Below are 25,652 nucleotides of genomic sequence, written 5' to 3' on the forward strand. Positions count from 1 at the left end.
ATTTTATTAAAAGGGCAAATATCATGAATTAACCCAGCTGCTTACTTGAATTACAAAAGTAACATGATTCAATATGACGATAAGAAACTGTCTACAAATCTCTGACAGTAATAAATTGCAATATACAATGCATTCAAGAGTCATACAGAGCAACAAACTCTCAGACAAAACAAAAATATTTTAATACCTGGCTGGGCGCAGTGGCTCATGCCTGTAATCTCAGCACTTTGGGAGGCTGAGATGGGCGGATCACTAGGTCAGGAGATTGAGACCATCCTGGCTAACACGGTGAAACCCCGTCTCTACTAAAAAATACAAAAAATTAGCTGGGCATGGTGGCGGGCGCCTGTAGTCTCAGCTACTTGGGAGGCTGAGGCAGGAGAATGGTGTGAACCTGGGAGGCGGAGCTTGCAGTGAGCTGAGATCGCACCACTGCACTCCAGCCTGGGTGACAGAGCAAGACTCTGTCTCAAAAACAAACAAACAAAAATATATATATATATATTTTAACACCTTTAAAATCCAAATTTTTCTTTAAAATCATTGATGAAAAAGATTCTTAAGTCAGAATTAACACCTCAATTAGTGAAGCATCAGGAAACTACATTACAGCTATTTAATATACAAAGATACATCTTTTCACCAATCATTTTCTTCTGATGTCTGTTCCAGAATCATACAGACTCTTATTTCTCTATACCCTTCATTCCATCATTTCTTCAGATCATGTAAACTGAATTTGTTGAACACTAGAAATCTGTTGTGTAAACCATAACATTTTGTTGTTGACCATTTGTGGTTATTAAGCCAGCTGGTAACTGGTTAGTAAATGCCTCCTCTGTAAGCTCTTTACTTAGTCCATCTGTAGCTGTGACTGCTCCACCAACTCCCTTTTCTCCTTTTGTAGCCTCTCTGAATTTTTGAAGGTATAATTTCAGAGGTTCCACATAACTGTCAAGGCCTAAGGTAGACATTGGTGATATGGTTTGGCTGTGTCCCCACCAAATCTCAACTTGAATTTTATCTCCCAGAATTCCCCCGTGTTGTGGGAGGGACTTAAGGGGGGGTAATTGAATCATGGGGGCTGTTCTTTCCTGTGCTGTTCTCATGACAGTGAATAAGTCTCATGAGACCTGATGGGTTTATCAGGGGTTTCTGCTTTTGCTTCTTCCTCATTTTCTCTCATGTAAGAAGTGCCTTTCACCTCCCACCATGATTCTGAAGCCTCCCCAGCCATGTGTAACTATACATCCAATTAAACCTCTTTTTCTTCCCAGTCTCGGGTATACCTTTATCAGTGTGAAAACAGACTAATATACATGGCAAACAATATCTTCTCCATTGTTTTCTGTTTCTCTTCATGGCACCTTTCAACTTGCTTCAGATGTTGTAAAGCTGATGAGCTCACTTACACATTCTTGAACACATTCTTTGGCATCTTTTGCAACCTTTCCTGTTTGAGGTATGGCATTTTTCATTATCCTAGCCACATTTGTTATTGGAAGATACATATTTTGTTCTCTGAAACTTACTTTTGAACCATTTGTGTCTTCTTGATCACTCATGGTGTCCTCAGTATCATTGTGAGGCTGTATAACATAATGACTTCCTCCAATATAGTCTGCCTAGATTCCTAGTTGAGAGGCATGCTGTTGTAGAACTGCCATCATCCATTGTCATGAAATACTGTCGAAACCGTGTTGTCAGTGGTGCTGAAGAACACCTGTCTAAAAAGGTGTCTACTCTTTGCTATTTCAACCTCCAATGTAGCCCTGGTTTGCTCCCGTATCCAATCTGCTGTTTTCCTGGAGCTGTTCTTGAGGTAATTCTGAGATTAAAAGTTCATGATGTGGGTCTCCACACACTGCTCCATCCTTCCAAGCAGGAGCTGCAAGTTAGTCCTGCATCCTATCTGGCATCTTAATCCTCTATTCATACATATACATACATATATTTGATTTCCATCAGCTTTCTTCTTCTCTCTATGTTTTCTTAGCTTTTTTCCTTAAAAAATATTTTTTGTTCCAGTTTTTGGTTTCTCCTTTTTACATTGAAACAGTTTTTAAATAATTGTTGTTCTTGATCTTTCCATTCATAGTCTATTCATATTCAAGAGGCACCAAAAAGCTCTATGTAACTTACCTGCACATTGCGCACATGTACCATAAAACCTAAAGTATAATAATAATAATAATAATAATAATAAAGAAAAAAAAAAAAGAAGTCAAATCTCTGTGGGGAGAGTGGGCCTGTTGGTTGGTGGATTCATGAACACCATAGTGATTGGGAAGAGAGTCAGCCTTTTAATTGAAGGACCTACAAAATGTCATAATAGGAACATTTTTTTGGGGGGGCGCGTATAGATTTACACCCAAGAATCTTTTTTTTCCAGCTTTTTGTGGTGGGGTACAGAGAGAGGAGGATCCTTATACTCAGTTGCTGGAATCCTGAGTGAGGCAAGGAGAAGGACAGAAAAAAGAGGAAAGAAGGTGTAGAAAAGTATGCATACCTCACTGTATTTTTCATTCACATACTGTCTCCTGCTCTCTGCTGTGCTCTGTTACAAAGTCCAGAGCTTTCCTGAGGATAGCCGACTATTCTCCTGCCAGTGAAGATGTATGTGAGAAATAATCTTCTGGCTACAGGCATGTAGGAGAGGATCTGGGTGTTCCAACTCCCATGTTTACAGTCATCTAACTAATCTCAGTCTTTTCAGACTTCAACCCACCCCACCTTCCTTGGCATGTGGTGCTCCCGATAGCTGAGGCTCTCAAAGGCTTTGGGAGATTACCTGATGGTTTAAGTTTACCTTCAGCACCTGGATTTCCTTGCTTTGCCCAAGAGAGTCTGTTACCATGACTCCTTCTGCACTGCAAGGGCCCTATTTGTCACTGTAGGTTAATAACAATTTTTATTTTCTTCAGTATCATTTCTGCATTTTACTGCCAATACCTCAGACATAACAATATAAGCCACCCCCCTTTTCTTCTGATTGTGTTATCTTTTCAAAGTGTTAGGTTGCTGCAAAAGTAATTGCAGTTTTTGCCGTTACTTTTAATGGCAAAAAAACTCATGTTTTCATACATCCTATTGAGCACCAAAATATTTTAAAAATGTGTCTGGTTTCTGGAGTTCATAAGTGATCTCTAATTCTGACTTATAGTATAATACTAAAAATATTCACTTTCTCTTGTTCTGCGGAATTATTTGAGGCCATAGTACTGGTTCTTCTATATTTAGTCAGCTGCACTGTGCATACTGTTGTTTAAGATCTCTCCTAAATTCTACAATACTATGCTTATTTGTGAAGTTCTCAACAGCCTTTTCTGCTCAGCCCATTTTGCTGGGCTGTGGTGGGATCTTCAAGTTCTTTCCACTATGAAGTGTTTGAACTCCTTGTATTAATAGATGAAGTGCCAGAAGATGGCTATTTCCAATAGTCTTCCTGAGATTCCCTCTTTTACTTTTCTTTCTCTTTTTGCTCTCTTTTTCCAAGTTTTTTCCTGAGTTTTTATATAGCACTGCCAGCCCCCCACTATTTCCTCCCAAATCATTTTCAGGAACTTACTATCTTTTTCTGGCTAGAAACAGGCATTCATTGATGAGTATAGATATATCAGACTAACTCCAGGGGATAGTCAGAGTTCTCACACATACCATGGGTGGCTGCTTATTTTCATCAATCTTCAAATTTGTGCAGCTGTTGCCTTACTGAACCTTTGGGCTCAGAAGGAAGAGATGAATGGTGATCGTGGTTCTTGCTTTCACAATGCTGAGCATAACACCGATGGGTCAATGTTTACATATATATTTAGGGGATTTCCAGTGAATATCAGCAATAGATGTATTTCTGCTTAATTTTCAGTGCTATTTTAAATTCTGGTTATCTTTTGTCTCAGTAAATATTTTAAGGGGAAAGTCAGGAGATTTTTTTAAGTCTTTTACAAAACACCATATAAAGTAAAGATTTCATATAGTCTTATTTACATTTAAAACAGTGATGCTAGTACATTTTCGTTTACTCACCACTTATGGTAAGCGTCATTCAGTAAGAGTAAAGTCAAATTTTGGAGGTAGTTCCTAATATAATACATAAACAAGTCGGGGTCAATGTTTACTGTATTTTAAGATGGACAAAAAAAATACTTTCTTACATTTTTCCTTCCAAACTCTTCATAGTATGTAAAACTCCTACGGCAAAATGTCTTTTTCAATGCTTTGTAAAAAGAATACTTGATATTGGCCAGGCACAGTGTCTCACGCCTGTAATCCCAGCACTTTGGAAGGCCGAGGCGGTCAAATCACTAGGTCAGGAGTTCGAGACCAGCCTGGCCAACATGGTAAAACCCCGTCTCTACTAAAAATACAAAAAATTAGCTGGGCTTAGTGGTGGGTGCCTGTAATCCCAGCTACTTGGGAGGCTGAGGCAAGAGAATTGCTTGAACCCAAGAGGCAGAGGTTGCAGTAAGCCAAGATCATGCCACCGCACTCCAGCCCTGGCGACAGAGTGAGACTCCATCTAAAAAAAAAAAAAGAATACTTGATATCTATGAAATAAGGTGGCCAGAAGGAAAAAGGAGTCATCAGATGTAGAAAAAGACATATTAAAGTTTTATATGTACTTTTTAGTTAACTAAAGTTGCAATTGTTATCATAGGCAAAAAAGAAAATTAAAATAGTGAGTATATTACACCTCATGAAGATGGAAACAAGAAATATCTAATAGAAAAACTTTAGCAGCCAAACGAGGTCTCTCTGACAGTTGTTTTTATTGACCTGTGGTAGAAAAATAGCATCAACATTCATTTCCTGAGTGCAGTGCAGTGTAATAGTTAAGAGCAGAGTTTTGGGAATCAGACAATACCTTAATGTAATATTGGGAAAATTATTTAAGCTGTCTGATAAACTTTTAGATTCTCAAATTCCTCCTTTGCAAAATGCACAATTATAGGTTTTTATTAAGGACTAAATGAGGCAATATATGTAAATCACATGGCAGTGCTTCCTACACAGCAAATGCTTAATAAATGGTGCAAGTTTTTTTTTAAAAATACGTTCTATGTACTAATACTCTGAGAATTTTTTTAATGGATTTGGATCTGTGACTTTTGAAAATGTGCCTTCCTTTCATCAGGCTGGTCGGCCAATGCTATGTGGGTTGCCTGTTCTTACTTGTTCACTGGAACTACTAAAAAAATGATGTTGCTTTGATTAGAGAGAAATGAGTTTCATATCCCTAATTTCTAGAATATTGTGAGTGTGTAATAATTATTTATTGAATTAATACAAAAATTAAACCAGCCCATCTTTATTTGCTAGATCCACTTTTGTTTAACCTGTAGAATATCTAAGTAATGCTTGAGTATTACCATTTACCTCTAAACCTCATTCTTCAATATTAATATAGATGAAAGGTATTGATATTGATTATTTATCTGTGTAATTATGAGTTGAAATGCTCCCCTTGTTCTTCAGGTAGAAGATAATTTAGACATTTTTCATGTAAAGATTACCTCTGATTTTCTTTGAAAAACTGCAAAAAAGAGTTTCATATCTGTCTTTGTCTCTTTTTCCAGTAGGTGATGTGTGAGGCACTGGGCTCATTAAGGGATTTAAAGGACGACAATACATACTCTCTGTCTCTAAAAAGCTTGTGAGACCTTTGGAGATATAAACTATAGAACTCAAAAGCTTTCAGTGAGTTAATTGAATAGCATGCACAAACTCTACAGATAAGGGAAATAGGAATGGACAGATATTTCATAAAGAATTTGAGACTTGAGTTGAGCATTGAAGGGAGGTTGGCAAATATTGTAATGTAATAAAGAATAAGAAGAAAGCAAGTGAATGAGCAAAGCAGGGGACACAAGAATAGGCATTGCACAGTCAGCTTTCTCGAAACCATTATAAACCAGTTTCCTGTTTAAAATGAGCATTGTTTTCTTTTCATTACATAAAATTTGTTAGCAATGAGTGTGTTTTAATTTGATGGTGTTCCTGGAGAATGATATGAATATATTGGTACTATAAACATCAGGAAGAAAAGAATTGATAACACATACGAAAGAACCATAAACTAGAATGCAGGCACATTACAGGTGCTCAGTAAAATTTTCAAGGTTTTCCTTCTCATCCTTTGGATCAGGCTGTGTTTATTATATTTTTTGGAAATCCACTTTAAACTATACCAAAAAAAATTAAAAGTAATTCTGATGAGGTGGAGCTGTAGATTGGCTTCTCTAGAAAGCAGATGCTGACATGAAGGTAAGTCTAGAAAAATAAGTTTATTGTGACATGCTTTTATAATCAATACCTGTGGAAGAGATGGAAAAGAGGCAGAATTTGCTGAAGGAAGTCCAATCCCAATGCAGCCTCAGTGAAGGCTTTAGCAAACGTCACAGGTTGCTCTGAAGTGGGGGTCAAATTACTTAGCCCATGTTGTGGCCAGAATGAGAGCTACCCTAGGAAGGAAAGAGAACCCTAGTTGAGGCAGATTCCTCCAGTCAAAGGCAATTTTTTTTGAGAGGTCTGAGAGGTGACAGCTGTTAGCACTCTTCCAGTTTCTGGAGGAATTAGTCTTTCAATACTGTGTCAATCTCCAAGGGCTGCTGTCACTTCACTGGAATAAAGGAACTACGGGGCCTGTCATAGTCTGCTCGAGCTTCCATAACAAAATACCACAGACTAGGTGACTTAAAAAACAAATTTATTTTCTCACAGTTCTGGAGGCTAGAAGTCCAAGATCAGGGTTTCAGCTGATTTGATTTAGGTTAAGGGCTCTCTTCCTGATTTGCATATGGCCACCACCTTCTTGCTATGTCCTTATGTGACATTTCCTTGGTATGTGCAAGGAGAGGGAGAGAGAGAGCAAGCTCTCTGATGTCTCTTCTTATAAGGACACTACCACTATTGTATTATAGTTACTGACATACCTTATAAACAGTCTTAAGTACTTCTTATGTTTAATTTATAATTTAAAATAAACTTTTATTTCTAAATAAGGTCAAAATTAGAAAGTTTTTTGGTTATGTGACGTAGAACATAAAATTTCCTTGAGTTGTAGTTAGAAATGATAATGATTTGGACTGTTTTTCAGAGACAGTTACAAAATAGTTGAATTAATAGTTGTGGACAAAAGCATTTTTTGTGATTACAAATGTTTGGATTAAATGAAAATGTTTACAAGCATATACATCATAATATGCCTCCATAATATCTGACCTTTTGATAACAATCAAACATGCGCCCTGCTCAACTATTAATGGACTGGGGGGAATTAGGTACTTAAAGGAAAACAGCTGTCTTTTTTCCTTTTGAGGGTTTATGTGACAGTGCAATGTAGAAATAAAGCAATTCCTTTGATATTTGGATATAAAAGAATTCAAAAATCTTACCCCGTGAAGTGTAAGTGAAGAAGAAATCTTTTGTAGATTTTGTGGTGGGTGGGAGTTTCAGATAGTGGATGGAGAGCTGAGATGAGGAAGTAAACATTTTAACACTGTAAAAGTCTCAATATTTATTGAGACTTTCATGTCCTATTTGCCTTTACTTCCTGTTTTGTGTTTAGTAGTTTACTAATAATAATGAAGGATAAAGTTTTGAGACTCTTCCCTAAACCTGACTCTGATGGCAAATTGTTCATAAAATCCACAGAACACTATCTCCCAGGCATAGTACTGAGGATCTAATAAAATTTTAATCTCCTGTTTCTGAAATATTTCAGCTGGAGGGTAGAGAACAATTCTGTTGCTCTCCTCTGTGACAGATTTATGTGTTCTTTAGAGGATGATAAGCAGTAGAATTTCTTTTCTTTTCTTCATTTCTTTATATGCCAACTTTTAAAGATTCACTGTTGAAAAATGTCACTTGTCACATTCAGGCACGAATATTATCTTCCTATTGAACATGGAACATATCTAGTCATCTCTCCTAAATGGATTCTGACCTGAGGGATAAAACAATCACTTTTATAGGTCATCTTTGGTGAAATTCATATGAACTAGTTGTTCAGTCCTGCTGAAGGTGTTTCAAATACATTATCAATTGTAAATACTCATCTTTATTTGTGTTGCAAATGAAAGCTGGGAAAGCCACATGTTATTCTGTGATATCTATATATCAGCATATCTGTATCTGTATTTATTCTTTCAGGTAATTAGTCAGTCATGGAGTAGCACATTACATGATTGGGGGCTAACATTTGTAAAACAGCTATAAGACAAAGAAATTATTTGGAGTCAGAATAATAAGGATGATTTATAGAAGAGATAGATTAAGAGTAAATCCTTGAAGGATAGAAATATTTATCCTGAGAATGAGGGCACAAACCAAGTGTGGGAACAGAACTAATTAGACTACATTTCAGAAACCATGGGAAATTTGGCTTAACTCTAAATTGCCTTGAGGCAGTGAGTCAAAAACAGGGCCTGTTTGTATCTAGCTCACCCTTTCACTTCTCACATTCAGCTTAGGGCCTACGGTAAAATAGATTCTCAAGAGATATTGTATGAATGAATGTAAATCGAGTGAGTGAACAACAGAGGTAAGGCTGTATGGGTTGTGCTTATTTTCTGACCATCCTTAGATACATATTTGACTTTGTAAGGGAGGCTTGTAAGTCATTTCATCCAACTGACCACTTGCCCTTTTCTGCCTGACAGCCAGACAGATATACTAGTGGCTTGATGTTCAATCCACCTTTCATCTACAATCTTACAGCCTCAAGCAGATAATGCCATTTTGCCATAATGTGAATCATGTACAAACTAGTGTTTTCTTTGATTGAACTTTTAGTGTGAGAGGTTACCAATATTCAGGGCTCAGAGCAAAATCCAAAAAGTAGCTGAAAAAACATGGGAAAAAAATAGGTCCCACAAAACAAGACATTTTCTATTGGTTTGTGCTTCACACATATTCTTACAGCAAAGACTTGCTCAGGAGCTAAATTGTCATTTCATCAGGAAAGAGTTTTATTAGTCAAGAAAGCACCCAGGCTGGTCAATAGAAATATACTGTGAGTTGACTGGTATTTTGGCCTGTGTCTAAATTTCACACTCAAGGCAGCTATGGAAGGGAGCAAGAGAGTCTCTGATTCAGGTGAAACAGTCAGAGAACATTACACCTGCTTTAATTTTTGTAAAAGTTTTGCAACCCTCCAGAAGTAGATTGCATTAATAGATGCTTAACCATTTCCCCACCTATATGTTTATAGATCTCCTCCAATTCTCTTCCCAGAGTGTTGTGAGATGAATGGTTGGGAAAGAGAAATATGATCACATTGCTCTTATTTAAAATCATTCAACACATCCCTGTGGGTTTCAGCAAAACATCTGAAGTCATTAGAATAGAGTACTAAACTCATCATGTACCCCACATTCTCCTTTCCTGCCTTGCCTTTAATGAGTTTGTGAGTACCTACTATGTGCCTGGAACTGGGCTCCTTGCCAGGTTAAAAAGGAATACAGACCTACTGGATTGTTCCCCCCTGCTTTTTTTTTTGACAGAGTCTGTCTCTGTTGCCCAGGCTGGAGTGCAGTGGTGTGATCTTGGCTCACTTCAACCTCTGCCTCCTGGGTTCAAGCAATTCTCATGCCTCAGCCTCCCGAGTAGTTGAAATTACAGGCATGCAGCACCACACCCAGCTGGTTTTTGTAATTTTAGTAGAGATGGGTTTCACCATGGTGGCCATGCTGGTCTCGAACTCCTGGCCTCAAGCAATCTGCCTGCCTCAGCCTCCCAAAGTGCTGGGATTACAGGTGTGAGCCACCATGCCCAGCCTGTTTCCCCCTACTTCTCAGACCTAATCTAAAGCACATTTAATGGGCTTATTTGCCTTTTTCCATAATAATTTTTGTGCGTGCCTCTCCCCATTGCCCTCTGTTTTTTACTTGATTTATCCCTACTCATTATTAAAAATTCACCCAAGGCCCAGCTCGCCTGTTCCCCTCTGGGACCCACAGGCTGTATGCACACACTCTGCATTTCCAAAAAACATTGTTTTCTTCCTTGCATTTAGCTCTAAGTTACATGCTTTTCTCTGAGAGGAAAGTCTGTGTTTTCGTCTTTATCCTCAGTAACTTGCACAATGCCTAGCTCATAGTTGGTGTTTAATAAATGTTACTTCGCCTCTTTGGTTTTCTTAGAGGTCATCCCTTTCTGAATCAAATCTTACTTTTCGGATGGTTACTTTGATGATGTGGATTTTATTCATTTCTTTGGCAAATATTTCTTGGAAATCTACTATGTTAGTCCTTATATAGACATATTTCACACCTGATTTCTTCAGCAACAATGGTGTTGAAGAAATGGAAACTCAGCTGTGATGTTGCTAGTCTTACCCTTCCTTTGTGTCAGGAATGCTTCTCAAACTAAGGCGTATCTGACTCCAAATGCTCTTTTTTTTTGTGCCATGTTTTTTTCCTTTAGGATAAAATATAATTTTCGGTACATCTTATATAGAAAGTAAAAATATACTACAGTTTAAATTCTATCATAATTAACTCCTTAAGACCTCTAAGTTCACTTGCAATTTGATCATTACAAGCACACTGTTAGAAATCTATTTAACTGTCAAGATCTGAACATCAGAGAGGAGGCACTTAGGGCTTTATTTTTTGTTTTTCTCTTTGTTAGTAAATTATCAGATGAAAAACAAAATAATATTTTGTTCCCAATAGAGGAAAGAGAGAAGTTCAATACAAGCGACACTCTTACTCCATCCCCAGGCTTGTGGGTTGAATGTACTAACACTGGTTGGTTTAGGGTGTTGTTGCAAGTTTCTCTCTTCAGTCACTTCTTTAAGAGGGGCCTGCGGGGAATAATTTTTCCTCCATTTCCTTTCTTTGTTATAAATCTTATATAAAATGAGGAGTTTACTTGACACTGTACATGTTGTGGAAACAAAGATGGATGAATGGGGGCTGAGGCCAGTGGAGAAAAGAATTAAGCGATAGTTGATGTTTACCAGTATTTGCATAGCAGATTAAAGATCTGCAAATTATTAGACATTCCTCCCATAGAGAAATGATATTGATTTTTCCTTCCCTTGAATTTGGGTGGATTTGCTTTGATATAATACAGTGGAAGGGAAACAATGCTTATTTCCAGGCCCAAGCTTTAATATACCAGCAATTGCTACTTTCAGTTTCTTGGGACTCTCACTCTTGGAGACCTGATCTTTCAGGTGAGAAGCAAAACATGGTGACCACGTAAAGAGCGCCTGTGGCTATGTGGAGGGGAAAAGGGCCCACTGAGTCTGGTGGTCCAGCTCTCCTTGCAAGCTGCCAGGCCGAGACATTCCCTTCCTCTCCTCAGCCCCCAACCCGCACTAGCCCAGCCACAACCTGAATACCATTGAGTGACTGCAATTGATGTTACAGTCTTCTGTGAAGATAAGAATCTCTCAGATGAGTCCTTTCTGAATTCTTAACCTGTATGAAGCCACTGAAGTTTGGTGTAGTTTGTTAACAGTGATAGATAAGCAGAAAAGTTTGTACCTAGTCATCAATTAACAATTACTTTAACTTATTCCACATCTACTGAGGAAATCACTGAAGCTAGTTGGATATATCATATCTTCCTTCATTTTGATGATGGTGTTACCAGAATATATATGTTAACTAGAAGGGAAGATATGGATTATTTGTGTGTGTGTGTATTTTTTAATCTTTCTAACTGATGGCAATCATAATATTTATTTAACACATTATATTTTTCACACCACATTTACAACTATTTTTTCTAAATCTTTCTACCATGTATCTAGTAAGGTCATTTGTCAAGTCTGAATTATGCCATCTTGCAGATGCTGAAACTGAGGCATAGAGGTTAGGTTAACTCCCTAGGGTCACATAGCTAAGGTTTTCAGAGCACACTGGGTAAAAAAAATGTTATTCAGAAATTAAATTGATGTTAAGATGGTTATCTGTTTAATGCTTGTCTCATCAACTAAACTTTAAGCTCCAAGAGGTCAGAGAACTTGTCTGTCTTCTTTAACACTTGAGGCGTAGAGCCTAGCCCAGTGCGGGCCGAGAAAACACTCACTTGGTATTAGTTGAATGAATAAATATATAAAGAACGCTGGGGCTCTGCCTAAAACCTAGGTTTCCTCATTCAGAGGTTGAGTTTCTTTTAGTCACACTCCTGAGTTATGAGAGAGGGTATGAGTCACTTGGGAATTTCAGTCAGAAGGCAGTGGCACCAATCACGCCCTCCCCTTCCCCTGTTCCCTTTCCGTCAAAGCATATCTTTGTGTGAGAAATAATGTTTTTGAAAAATCTTCCTAGTCATTCTGATATACCTCCTGTTGAGAACTAAAACACAATACTACCATTCTTTCTCTTAATCACATGTTATTCTGTGTAAAAGAAGTGCTATAAGAAAATGCAATCATGTAGGCTTATAAATTCTGAGAACATTAAAGTTAAAAGAAGGAAAAATAAGAGACAAAACAATGCCAGAAAAATGCACTAAAATGCAATTAATAATTTTTTTGTATGTGCTTAGTGAATGTTTATCATTTTGATTTTCAGTTTTCAGTATTTTGATCATTTTTTGGAGACAATAGTTTTATAATTAAAAAGAAAATACCCCCAAAGCCCAGTACTCTGCCTTAATGACTAAATGAATGGAAGATAGAAGCAAAGGGAGAATCTGAGTTAACCAATCATCGATGACATGGGAAGACAATTCACTAGGAGGTATTCAGCACCTCTGAGCTAGTAGGGCTGTAACTCCAATAAGGGTAGGTATGTAAGTTGCTTTCACTGATGCTTTTCTAAATACTTCTGAACTCTGAAAGGCCCTTGAACTAAATGTCAGTTCCTATGAATTGCTGTTGGTCTTCAGTACCTACCAGCAGGTCAGCACACTGGCAGAGAAAAAATAAAAAACAAAACAACAAAACAACAACAACAACAACAAATAAACAAAATACTGCTTCTCAGGATTCCCAGCACAGTGAGAACAACTGGCCAATACATTTAGGAAAAAAATGCTACAAACCTTGTATTGTTTGCTACCCCAAATTCATAGATAGGCTCTTGGATGTGAGTGTCTGAAATGCTGTGTCCCATAGTTACCGTTCATTAGTCAGGAGTAGGGTAAAGGAATATTGATACTTTAAGGTAACTGGAATAACGTTTCTCTTTTGTTTCGGACAAACATAAGCTTTTTCTTTCTGTAGTCAGAACTGTCCTCTCAAATAAGAAGGAAAGAAAATATGAAGAGAGGTAGAGTAAGGAAGGAGGTAGAAAAGAGAGAGAAGGCCGGGCGCAGTAGCTTATGCCTGTGATCCCAGAACTTTTGAGAGGCAGAGGCAGGCGAATCACCTGAGGTCAGGAGTTCGAGACCAGCCTGGTCAACATGGTGAAACTCCGTCTCTACTAAAAATACAAAAATTAGCTGGGCGTGGTGGTGAATGCCTGTAATCCCAGCTACCCAGGAGACTGAGGCAGGAGAATTGCTGGAACCCGGGAGGCAGAGGCTGCAGTGAGCCGAGATCACACCACTGCACTCCAGCCTGGGCGACAGAGCAAAACTCTGTCTCAAAAAAAAAAAAAAAGGAGAAAGGAGGGAGAGCGGGCAAGAGGGAGAGAGAGAAGGAGGGAGGGGAAGAGAGAGAGAGGGAGAGAGAGACCTTAGCTCTGGAAAAATAGTTTTCTGGAAATACATATGTATATATTCACATACCTCAGTGAAAATATTAATGAATTAGAGTTATGTGAAAAATAAGGTGCTTTAAGAAGATTGACTAGTTCTAGTAGTCATTGTCAATTGACTTTCAATTGATGGTACATCATATACCAAATACCAAATTAGAAGATAACACCAGAAGTTGCCACATGGGTCTTCTCAGCTATAACTGAGGAAGAAGATAGAAAACTCACAGCGTCCTAGGGGATGTCTGTAAACGTATAAATGGTGTCTTACACATTTCAGTTATCCTAACAGAAGGGCCACTCTTCCAGAGAAGGTGGACTGAGATTCACAAGGATGGCTCCTGGACACCAAGAGAAAGTTTAAAGATATCCCATATAATCTCCTTATTAGGTTTGGGAAGTGTGCAACTTTCAAAGATGTTATTTTTCATATCAAACTTAACTGTTACAAATATTTGGGGAACCATAAATATTAGGATTAAAAACATTCAAAAGCTCATCTTTCAAAGACAAATCCTATTCACATTTTGGACTGTATCCTATTTTTTGTTATATTTAACAGAAATTAATCTTGTTAAAGCAACATTGCATAAAAAAAAAACTTACCTGTTTTGTCCCACTGTTCTTGTTTTCACGGATGCAACATGTTCTTGTTCTTGTTTTCACGGATCCCATTTTGGTCCAGCAAGAAAGTAACTTTCTAAACTAACGTGAAAGGCTACTTTAACATGGACTTTAAAAACAGCAAATGAATTTATTGCAAATAACTGAACACAGACCCGGGGATGATTCCATTATGAACAGATCCCATATTATTATGAAGATTACATTGGTACAACACACCTTATAAACTTTGAAGAATACATGAAAGAGTCTGCTATAAACTTTTAGTTCTCACTGCCTAAAAACAGATAGAAATAACTCATGACCTGTCTCTAAGAAAGTAATCACTGTTACAACTCATCCTGAATTCCTTCCAATTTTACTGAACCTCCTTGCTATGCTTCCCATCATTTGTTTATCATGCTGGTTTATGCTGTGATGTTAACTTTTTTCCTCTTTCTTTCTTTCCTTTTTCTTTTCTCCTTCCTTCCTTCCTTCCTTCCTTCCTCCCTCCCTCCCTCCCTCCCTCCCTCCCTCCCTTCCTTCCTTCCTTCCTTCCTTCCTTCATGGAGTCTCACTCTGTCGCTCAGGCTGGAGTGCAGTGGTGCGATCTCGGCTCACTGCAACCTCTGCCTCGTGGGTCCAAGTGATTCTCTTGCCTTAGTCTCCCAAGTAGCTAGGATTACAGGCACGTACCACCACGCCTGGCTAATTTTTGTATTTTCAGCAGAGACAGGGTTTCACCCTGTTGGCCAGGCTGGTCTCAAACTCCTGACCTTAAGTTATCTGCCCACCTCTGCCTTCCAAAGTGCTGGGATTACAGGTGTGAGCCACCATGCCCAGCCAATGTTTATTAGAAATAATATTTTAAGATTTTATTCTTAGTCATTGAACACTGTATAATTGAAGTTTACTCAAATAAGTTTCTATTCAATTAATTAAACTGCACTCCCTTGACTACATTTTCTAGGATGCTGTACTGCCTAAGAATGCCTACTTATCCACTTAATTCTATAGCCCTCTTCTAACCTCAGTGCTCCCTGCCTGTTGCCATTTTATTTTCTTCTCAATTAGTATTTTGTGTGTGCGTGCAGCAGGGGCAAAAGGGAACATTTTAGATATTTTATGTCAGGAGAAATAATTTCCTATTTAGGATTCGAGGTATTTGAAAAATGAGTCATGTTTTTTGTTTAATCTAATGTCGCACCCCACTCCACTCCCTCTCTGTCTGCAGTAGCTCTGTAAAGTGATATTGCCTGATTTTGAATATAACATAATTTCTTAAAGATTGCTTTTAATTTTTAACGTAATAGTAATTATGGCCATATAACATATTTTTATTCTTCCTCTTTCCACTTATTTTTTATACCCTAAACACTTTTATACTTTCCATAAACTTAAAATCATTATTTTTAATTGTTTTTGAACCAAAGGTATGTTATATTAATTTTTATTATGTCATAAAATTAACATAATTCCAGTAAAGCTAATTTCAATAGAAGTAAAAAACAAAATTTCACCACTCATCTTCTTCATGATATATGAACAATATATATGTGTGTGTTTATGTATATACATACACATAGAAATATAAAATACAAAGCAATATGTTTATATATACACACATATGTGTATATCATATATGTACACATATATTTATTATATATTTTATTATATATTATATACACACACATATAAACACATGTATATAAATATTATATACACATTTATATTATATACACATTACATTATATTACACATTATAATATATATTATATACACATTATGTATTTATATATATAAATATATATATAAACATATTGCTTTGTATTTTGGCATTTGGTTTCTGAAGTGGCAATTTTAGATGCAAGTGTGTGAACAACAAAGTCTCCTAGGTCTTAGACTCTATGTAGATGCAATCGTACTTCGGCAATGTTTGTCCAGCTAACTGTCCCATATTACCTATATGATGATTATATGGGTAATATTATTTTTGTCTATTATTTAAAACTTTTTAAAAGATAAGTTTTTCTTACAACAAAATTAATAACAGTGTTTTGTGAGGTTTAAGCCGTATGAAGAAGTAAAATGTATAACATTAGTCCTAAAGCAAGGAGATGGAAGAATACTCTTGTTAGTTTGTTATATTGGATCTGAAATGGTATTATATCTCTTGGAGAGAGGCTGTTACATACAAGTAAAAGATGTAAATTATGTATCTGAAAGCAAGCACTAAAATAACACAAAAGTTATAACTAATAACCCAATAAAGGAGAGAGAATAAAATTATTGAACATGATCAGTTAATTCAAAGGGCAGAAAAAGAGAAAAGGGAACAAAGAACAAATGAGAGATATAAAAACAAATTACAAGCGGATAGATTTAAACATAAGAAAATCAATAATCACATTAAATGCAAATGAGCTAAACACACTTATTTAAAAGGGAGACTCACACTGGATATAAAGAGAAAGTCCAGCTATATTCTTCTTAGAAGAAAGCTTTGGAAAACAGAAGAAAAACCACTCACTTATGATGCCAATGCCCCATCATTGCTTTTATAGTTTGTATTTATTTCCTTCTAGACTTTGTTTCATAGGTATGATTTACTTTGCTATTGTGGTATGTATACAGCTTTCTTTTCTGCTTTCTCACTTAACAGTATGTTGCTATATGGTAATTAGCTAAAGCTCATGTTTCACAATAGTCCATTCTTTCTGTAGCACTCCAGAACTTAGAAGTAAACTTCCAATATTAGACAAAAATTTTTTAAAGCTGGCTGACATAATCAGCAATAGTATACAAAATAAGAGAGGATCTTGTTCTTAAAAAATTAAAAACACCATTTCTTACAATGCTTATCCTTGAGTGAAAGTCTTATCACAACAAAGGCTGATGACTCAATGGTCCAGTTGAGTCATAGATTCTATGGTTGTTTGAATCTGTGTATGTGAAACCCATGGATATGAAGGGCCAACTGTGTGTGTGTGTGCACCCGTGTGTGTATATGCATTTTTTAATCTTTGAAATTTTTGTTCATATTTGGTGCTTTAATGTCACATAGTGTATATTATTACATACTATTCAAAGTTCTGAAATTTTAAATAAGTAGCTGTATTTGCATGAATGAGTGTGAAATTAAAAGATAATTTGTAAGCATATTTTCAAAAGTTAGATGTGTGAAAATGTGTTAATGCCTGGCAATAGTACAAAGAGGGTAATATAGTTAGAAATAATATAAAAGTTATTGACATTTGGGATCCTAGTGAAAATATTATGGTTTTGGAAGTTAATTTGTTGTTAACTGAGCTACAATTAATATAATTAGAAAACATGAGAATATTATCAGGTCAGTGCTAAACACAGTACCTACTAAATTGTGAATAAACTTGCTTTTAAAATAGTAAAAACTGGTCTTTCATACTATGTCATGAAATACTGTTGATATTCTTTTCATTCATTGGGATTTAATTATATTTTTATTTTAGTATGAATATAAAATTTGTGATAAGATTCTATAGGTTCAACTACATATCCTTAAAAATATATTTTTCACGGTTGACATAGAAATATTGTAATTTCCAAGGAAAAAATTTTAGAAGTAGGATTACTAAGTAAAAGTCTAGGAACAATTTGTATGGCTCTTGATGCATTTGCCAACTTTACTTTTTGAAGTGGTTGAACCAATTTACCCTTGTGAGCGTGCAATCATCTGTGAGTATGTAAGTTCCACTTAAACTTTGTCAACATTTGGTAGTGACATCAGTTTTAGTTTTTGCTTAGCTATCAGATTTCTTCTTATTTTAATTTGAGTACATTATAAGGAGTTGAGTGTTTGAAGGTACCCCACCTATAAACAATTTTAATTGTTAGAAAATCGTATTTATAACTTGCTGAGATATGTTTGTTATAACACACTCCCTTTTATCCTAGATCAGGATTGTTACAGAACACTATTTTCTCTTTTGAATAAACATCAATAAATGTATCATCTCCAGTATTAAAATAAAAAACAAATTCAAGGTTTTAGCAGTAAGTAATTTTCTGGAAAGAAATTGCACAGGCTGGAGGTGGAGGCTAGGTGCTGACATTTTTTCTCTTCACCATCATTTCTGTCACAGTGTTTTCATTCTGTCATGAGAACTACCATTACCTTGTCAATCCACCAACCTTCCAATACGCCTCTAAAACTTGGTGAGCATGGACTGAAAGTCCTTTCCCTTAGATTGTCTTAGCACCACTGAGGACAGAAAGAAAATAATTTGGGAGGCGGCTTAGCATTTATGCTATTTTTTTTACATGAAGATGTCATAAAATTCAAATGTACAAAAAAGTACACACTGTAAATTGGAAAACATGTTTTCATCCCACTTTTCCTTCTCAAAGATAGGCTGTGTTACTTTTTAATGCACTTACAAGCAAATTCTGCTCCCTCCTCCCCAGCTCGATATAAATGATTGTGTTTTTTGTCTTACTACTTGGAAAAGATCAAAAGTTTTGGCCTCAGCAGAGACTTAGTAAATGGCACAACCAGACTCAAAACTATCTACTTGACTTTCAGTAAAAGCAGCTGACATCTCTGAAGTTTAATTTTTTTATTTGTAAAAATGAAGGAAATTGTTACCTCAGAGGGTTGCTCACCTCAAAAAAGTACAAATAAACCAATTCCTGTAACATAGAGGGTGTTTAATAAATTATAGTTAATGCATTTGTTATGATTACATATATTATTGCTGTTTTAATTAATTTCGTTGTTAAGAGAGAGCAAAACCCAGAAATGATTAGAGATCATTCTAAAAGCATAATCAAAGAAAAGTATCCTTGGTAAGAGATTCTGGTTCTAAATGTCAGAACAATGAGCAAATAGCATTAGTTGGCTTTTAATCCCCATAGATGTAAGGAACTACTTTCTTGTTCTTATCTAGATTTCTTTCCTCCCATAATATAATTGTTCACAGCATCCTCTCCTAGAACAAATAGAAAAAAACACTTTGATTCAAAATCTCTAACGTCTTAGCTTTCTTTCTCTGCTTATATTAGAGAAACTTGCTAATTGACTTTCCACATCTTTCTGTAATAAGATATATCAACTTCACTCATCACTGGATATTATTTATGAAGACTTGCTATTGTTTTCCCAAGAAGAGAAGTGATTATAAAATGATCACACCTTATCCATGCAAGACCCAAGAGAAAAAAGCTCCAACTCATGTCTGGTGATTAGCAGAGTGCTTCGTATAGATAGGTACTCATTAAGTAATTATCGAGAAAATGAATTGCTGGCACACAAAGCAATTGGAAACTCTCACTACAGCAACTTGACTATGGCTGGCACATGTCCTACTTCTTCTTCTTACAAAAAAATCCATGGCCCTTTCACTATTCTTAGGAAATGATCATCTCTCATTTTCTTAGTCTTCTCCTATACATGGTTGTCACTCGGACTCATTATACAAAGAAACAAAGATAAAGAGCGTTGCACACAAACAAAACAAAAAAATCAGCAAAGCAAAACTCCAGAGGTTCTGCATACTGACCTCACAGAATGCACCAGTTTTATTTCTTGATTTGAACATTCTGTTTGTACTATGTGATATTAAATTAGCTATATTCAGGTGTGGAAATCTCCTTTTCTGTTAATATTGATGTATTAATTTTTTTAAAGTTTTACTTTTTTTGACAAATTATAATTGTATGTACTATGGAGTACAACGCTAATTTTGATATATGTATGCACTGCAGAATGATCAAATAAGGGAAATTAGCATATCTATTACTTCAAAAATTTACTATTTCTTTGTAGTAAGAACATTTAAAATCCTCTCGTTTAGCTGTTTTGAAATATACAATAGATTATTATTAACCATGGTCACCTTGCTGTGCAACAGAACACCAGAACTTATTCTTCTTATCAAACTGTAATTTTGTACTTGTTGACCAACGTCTCCCTTTTCCCCATCCACTTTCCCTTCAGGACCTACCCCAGCCTCTTGTAACCACCGTTTTACTCTCTACTTCTAAGAGTTTGGCTTTTTAAATTTTCACATATAAGTGGCGTTATACAGTATTTGTCTTTCCATGTGTGGCTTATTTCACCTAAAGTTATGTCCCCTAGGTTCATCAATGTTGTTGCAAATGTTAGAGTCTGCTGTATTTAAAAGCGGAATAGTATTCTACTGTGTCTATACAACATTTTAAAAATCAATTCATCCATTGATAGACATTTCAGATTTTTCCTTATCTTGGTTATAGTGAATAATGCTGCAATGAACATGGGAGTGTAGAGATTTCTTTGGCATACTTATTTCAACCTTTTTGGGTATATGCCCAATAGTGGGATTGCTGGATCATATGTTAATCCTACTTTTAGCTTTTTGAAGAACTTCCATACTGTTTTTCAATATGGCTACTAGTTTACAACAGCAAATGGGATTGCATCAAACTAAAATGCTTCTGTACAGCAAAGGAAACAATTAACAGAGTGAAAAGACAGTCTACAAATTGGGAAAAAATATTTGCAAATAATTCACTGGATCAGGGGCTAATACTAAAAATATACGAGGAACTCGAACTACTTAATAACAAGAAAATGACCCTATTAAATGTACACAAAGAGCTTGAACAGACATTCTCAAAAGAAGACATACAAATGGCCAACAAATATATGAAAAGATGTTCAACATTTCTAATTATCAGATCATGCAAATTACAACCACAATAACATATTACCTCGCACTTATTAGATGGGCTATTATCAAAAAGAAGAAAGAACAAGTTTTCAACATTAATAATTTTCTGCCTTTCTTTGCACTCCCCTACCCTTCTGAAAGCAAAAGAGAGGAAACTGAAGACTGTTTCTTCTCCATTGTTCATCTCAGGTTTGTTTGTTTGCTTACTTTTCTCAGCAAAGAAAGAAAATTGGGAACAAAAATAAATATTGTACTTAAGTTATGAAACTGCTTTAAACAAATCTCTCTCTCTCTCTTCTCTTTCTCATTTGAAGGTAACTCTTATTGTGCCATTTGCTTATTCCTAAATCCTGTCATGGGCAGAATATTCTTACACTATCATATTAAATTCTTTCCACATTTTCTGTTGAGAAATGTAATTATCATTTATAGGGATATGTCACAAGAAAGCATGTAATGTATATTATATATGTAAAGACTAGACTTGTGATAATATTCATAAATAAGTAACTCTCAGCAAATCCATTAATTAAAATCATCTTAGTATTTCTATTGTGAAGGATAATGAAGGATAGCAATTTAGCTTCTGTTCTTACTCTGTGTCTTAATAAGATTGTTATTGGAGTGATTGCTACACAGTGATACCAGGAAATTTGCAATTGATTTTTATTTACATGACTATTCTTTTTCTCATTCAAGAATATTGTCTCAGATAAGCAGTAATTACTGGAATCAAGAAACTCTTTATTACAAGAAACTAAATAATATTGTTGATAATGGAAGGATGATCTCAGTGGATGAGTTCACTAATATCTGTCTTTTTTTCCAAACCTAAAACTCTTCTCTTGTATTTTAACATTTCTATGCTAAAAGAATGGTACTTCTATTGTATAAAAATTAATGTGTACATTATAAAAGTTCCAAATATAAAAATATGACTCCTTTGGAATGAGTCTTAATTTGGTAAAAAATGTTTTGGAACATGCTGAAGTTTCCCTTTGTTTGTAGCCTTTTCACAGCGTTAGATCAAAATGGGAAAGGAAAGGGGTAAGAAGGCAGTGGTAAGGAAGCCATAGAGCACATATTTTAACATTGAAAAATTAGCACATACTTGTAGACAAATAAACATGAACTTATAGGGAAAAGAATATTTGAAATTATGGCTGTCATTGAAAATATGAAAGATAAGTCATATTTTTTTTTTTTTGCTTTTGTGGTCTTCTGTAAAAAATCTGAAACGATGAGAAGTTAAAAAGTAACACAATTAGATTTCTTTTTGCTTACATAAATATTTTAATGATCAAACACATCTGCTAAATAAGCATCAATTTACTAATCAAAATGTTACATGTGCTAAGGAAGAAAAGGTATTTATATACTATCTGACAGAGAGGAATATTACTCAATTTTATCTTGCAGTTTATTCAACAGTGACTAAATTCCAAAACTTTATCTGTTTCAAACATATTTTCAAATGAGCTGGGAGATACAAATAAAGTATAGTTCAGGCTACATATTGGACTGTTGGGGGCAATAACACAGATTAATAGAAAGGATTCTTCTTAGAAGGAGTAGCAATTTCCTGAATGACTTAATTTTGTAGCAATAAGTAGTATTTAAATTAAAAATGAGCCTCCACTTACTTATCAGTTTGTTTTACTAAAATAGAGGCAAAATAGAGGACAACCTGGCACGTGCAAGTAGCCCTCAGGGACAGTCTGAAAAAACCATTAGGGTTTCAGAAGATTTTCATGGACTTGAAAAGAGGTGAGGAATGATTATTTCAACGCTAAGTCTAGTGTCCATCATATAGTGCCAATCAGCTCATGTCAAATAAAAGAGTGGATGAGTGAACAACTGTCAGAATGAGAAACACATCGGACAGCAGAGCTTGAGTTTAGGCAGCAGTGCTACGATTCTTCTTTGAAGATCATCAATCTACTTTGCCTCTCAGTTTCTGAATACTGTAGTTGCAAATAAACATGAGGAAGCTTAATCATATTTATTTCTGTCTTTATTTATATTTGATGTAATATATAATATAGCTAGAGGAGGAGGCATGAAAGTATAATACACACCTATGAGCTCACCATGCAATCTGAAGAACCTAAGGACAGGAACTGGACTTCTATTGCAAAAACTACTTTTGTTTGTTATTCCTTTATCCTGTCTTTGGTCAGGGGTAGCCATTATACATTTAAAAAATAGTTTTACTACATATTTATGTTTTTGTAAGTAATATTTGTTTGATTTTGCTTTTTGTTAGCTTTATAAAACTTCTATCATACTGGAAGTGATTATTTACCTAAATTATTACCTTTGGTTTACAAAGGTAAAAAGTATATTCACTTTTACCATTGCAAAATATGCATAAAGTGATTGTTCACTGTCCTGTGGGTGAATAGTTGAGTTGGCTACCATTGTATGTAGAAATGTATGTATACATTCATGTTGGCCATTACTATGTTGTTATAACAGCATTTATTTATTTATAAATATGCTCCTAAAGTATAAACTCCACTCAGGCAGGAGTGTTTGTATTCTTCTTTTTTTTTAACCTAGAAAGGTGTATAATTAGTAATGTGCACTCAATAAATGCTTGTCCTGGTTGTTGAAAGAAAAGAAAAATAAAAAATATTGTATGTGATTCCTAAATGTACATGTGCTTCCTATAATATATGTAATGCTCAACATTTTGCTCACATGTCCCAGAATTTTGAAAATCTGTGAGATTCTTTACACATTTTAAAGTTGATATTTAATTTGTAATCAACTGTTAAGTGATTGCAAATGATATAATTTGTGGTATGTTTACATATTGACAGTTTAAATTAATACTGTAATATAACTCATTTATATGGATACAATGGAATTCAAATAACATCATAATCTTTTACTCATGATCATTTACTTATAAAATGCAGAAAAAAGGTATTTTCTAAACCAGAAATTTTGTATATTTTCTCCTAAACTCATGTTTCCATTTCACTTCTTCCACAGAATTTTATCCTATGCAAAATATAGTTTTACTTATATTCTCTATATTTGACACCCTCTTGTATGTTGCAACAAAAAATAATATATAAATATATATAAATAAATAATGTTTAAATATGTATATAAATTTGATTTAAAAATTTGCTGTGCCTTTAAGACTCTCATGTGTTAAATTTTTTTGGATTTAGTTATCATAACAACTATTAGCATACAGTTGGCTAAAGCCATTTCAAAAATAATTACCAAACATAAAGTAAAACTTTATTTGGAAATGCATCTCTTGAGATGGTTGGGGCTGTTATTTTTCTATTTGTTCCCGGTTCTTGGATGACTATCACCTACTAATGAAATGAAACAGGATTCAGTGGAAATTCAGAGTAAGATAAATTATTAGGCTACCAGTAAAGTGCAGAGTTTACATAAAGTATTAAAATGGTCACTGCTAAGTGCATATTGTATATAGTAGAATCCACTTTCTCTTCCCATAGGAATAAAATCAACAAATAAGAAAAGTGGTTGACAAGTTACAAACAATATATTTATTACGAAGTAAAAAAATTAGGCTTTAGGTGTCCAATGGTGTTTGGGAGGTAAAATGCTGGAGAATGTTTCTCCTATGAGTAATAAACAGTTCAAAAATATAAAACAATGTTTTTACTTCCAATATATGTACCATTTCCTCAAAGATTTGATGCTGACATATCAGAATTAAACATAAACACTTTTAACTTTAATTCTTTGAAATTATGCAAAATATTCAGTTCAGACACAGTCTTAGATATTTCAGGGCATGAGATTTGGAGAAGGTTGTTTTAATTCTAGGGAAGTTTTTAAATACATTCTGAATATTTTAATTCTAGGCTAGATTGTGCAATAAGGCATGGAGCCACAGGTTGCCTGTGTTGCTGTCTTTGGTGTTTCTTACCCTCACACTTATTGTTTTGCTTTGCTCTCATTATCAAGAGTCTCTCCCTCAGTACAATGCCTTCTCCCATAATTACTGGATGAAAAAGTGAGGCCATTAAGTGAAATTGTCATCACTCTCATTATCCCACTCTACAATAAATATGAATTCACTGTAGTCTAATAGGGTGTGTGTTTGTGTGTGTGTGTGTGTGTGTGTGTGTGTGGCAGGGGGGATATTTCTAATGCCAACTTTGTCTTTAATAGAAGCACATCTCTATACGATTGAAAAAGACACAAAGCCATAAAGCTTGTTGATGTTACAATCATTAAAGTTGAATTTTCTGCCCCCAGTATTGTAAATTGTTCCCATTATGTAGCTTTCTTGAAGTTTGTACCATTTATGATAAATTATTCTTATGAAATAAAGATGTGTGAGAAAGTTTTTTTTAATAAAGTGGAAGAAATTGTGATTTTTGAATAGAGGGATGAAAAATAATTGTCAATACATGTCTAGCTTCTACTAAAGACATTCTCAGACAGATGGCCTTAGACTACATATATCATATATGGAAGCTGGGGATCTAACAATTTATTTCCTTAAAGCTGTGTCTGTAAGAAACTCCTTGTGTACCCCACGGTTACACACATCCTAGTTAGACTTCTGATATGTACCTGAGAATGGATTGTCCCGTCATGGGATATGCCGCTTTTCCTCTTTATAACTGCCAAATTATTTACTTAGCTACTCTAACCAGAGAGTATAAGACTTCCATTTTTTTTCTGTATCTTTGTCAACACT

The 25,652-nt window shown here is 35.2% G+C and overlaps 1 pseudogene; it reads right to left on the reverse strand.

Moving 5' to 3' along the window:
• Positions 1-724: 724 nt before the first annotated feature.
• Positions 725-1,680, reverse strand: LOC129033660 (nuclear transcription factor Y subunit beta-like; annotated as a pseudogene).
• Positions 1,681-25,652: the final 23,972 nt, after the last annotated feature.

Source organism: Pongo pygmaeus, chromosome 2 (assembly GCF_028885625.2).
Source record: "Pongo pygmaeus isolate AG05252 chromosome 2, NHGRI_mPonPyg2-v2.0_pri, whole genome shotgun sequence".
Lineage (NCBI taxonomy): Eukaryota > Metazoa > Chordata > Mammalia > Primates > Hominidae > Pongo > Pongo pygmaeus.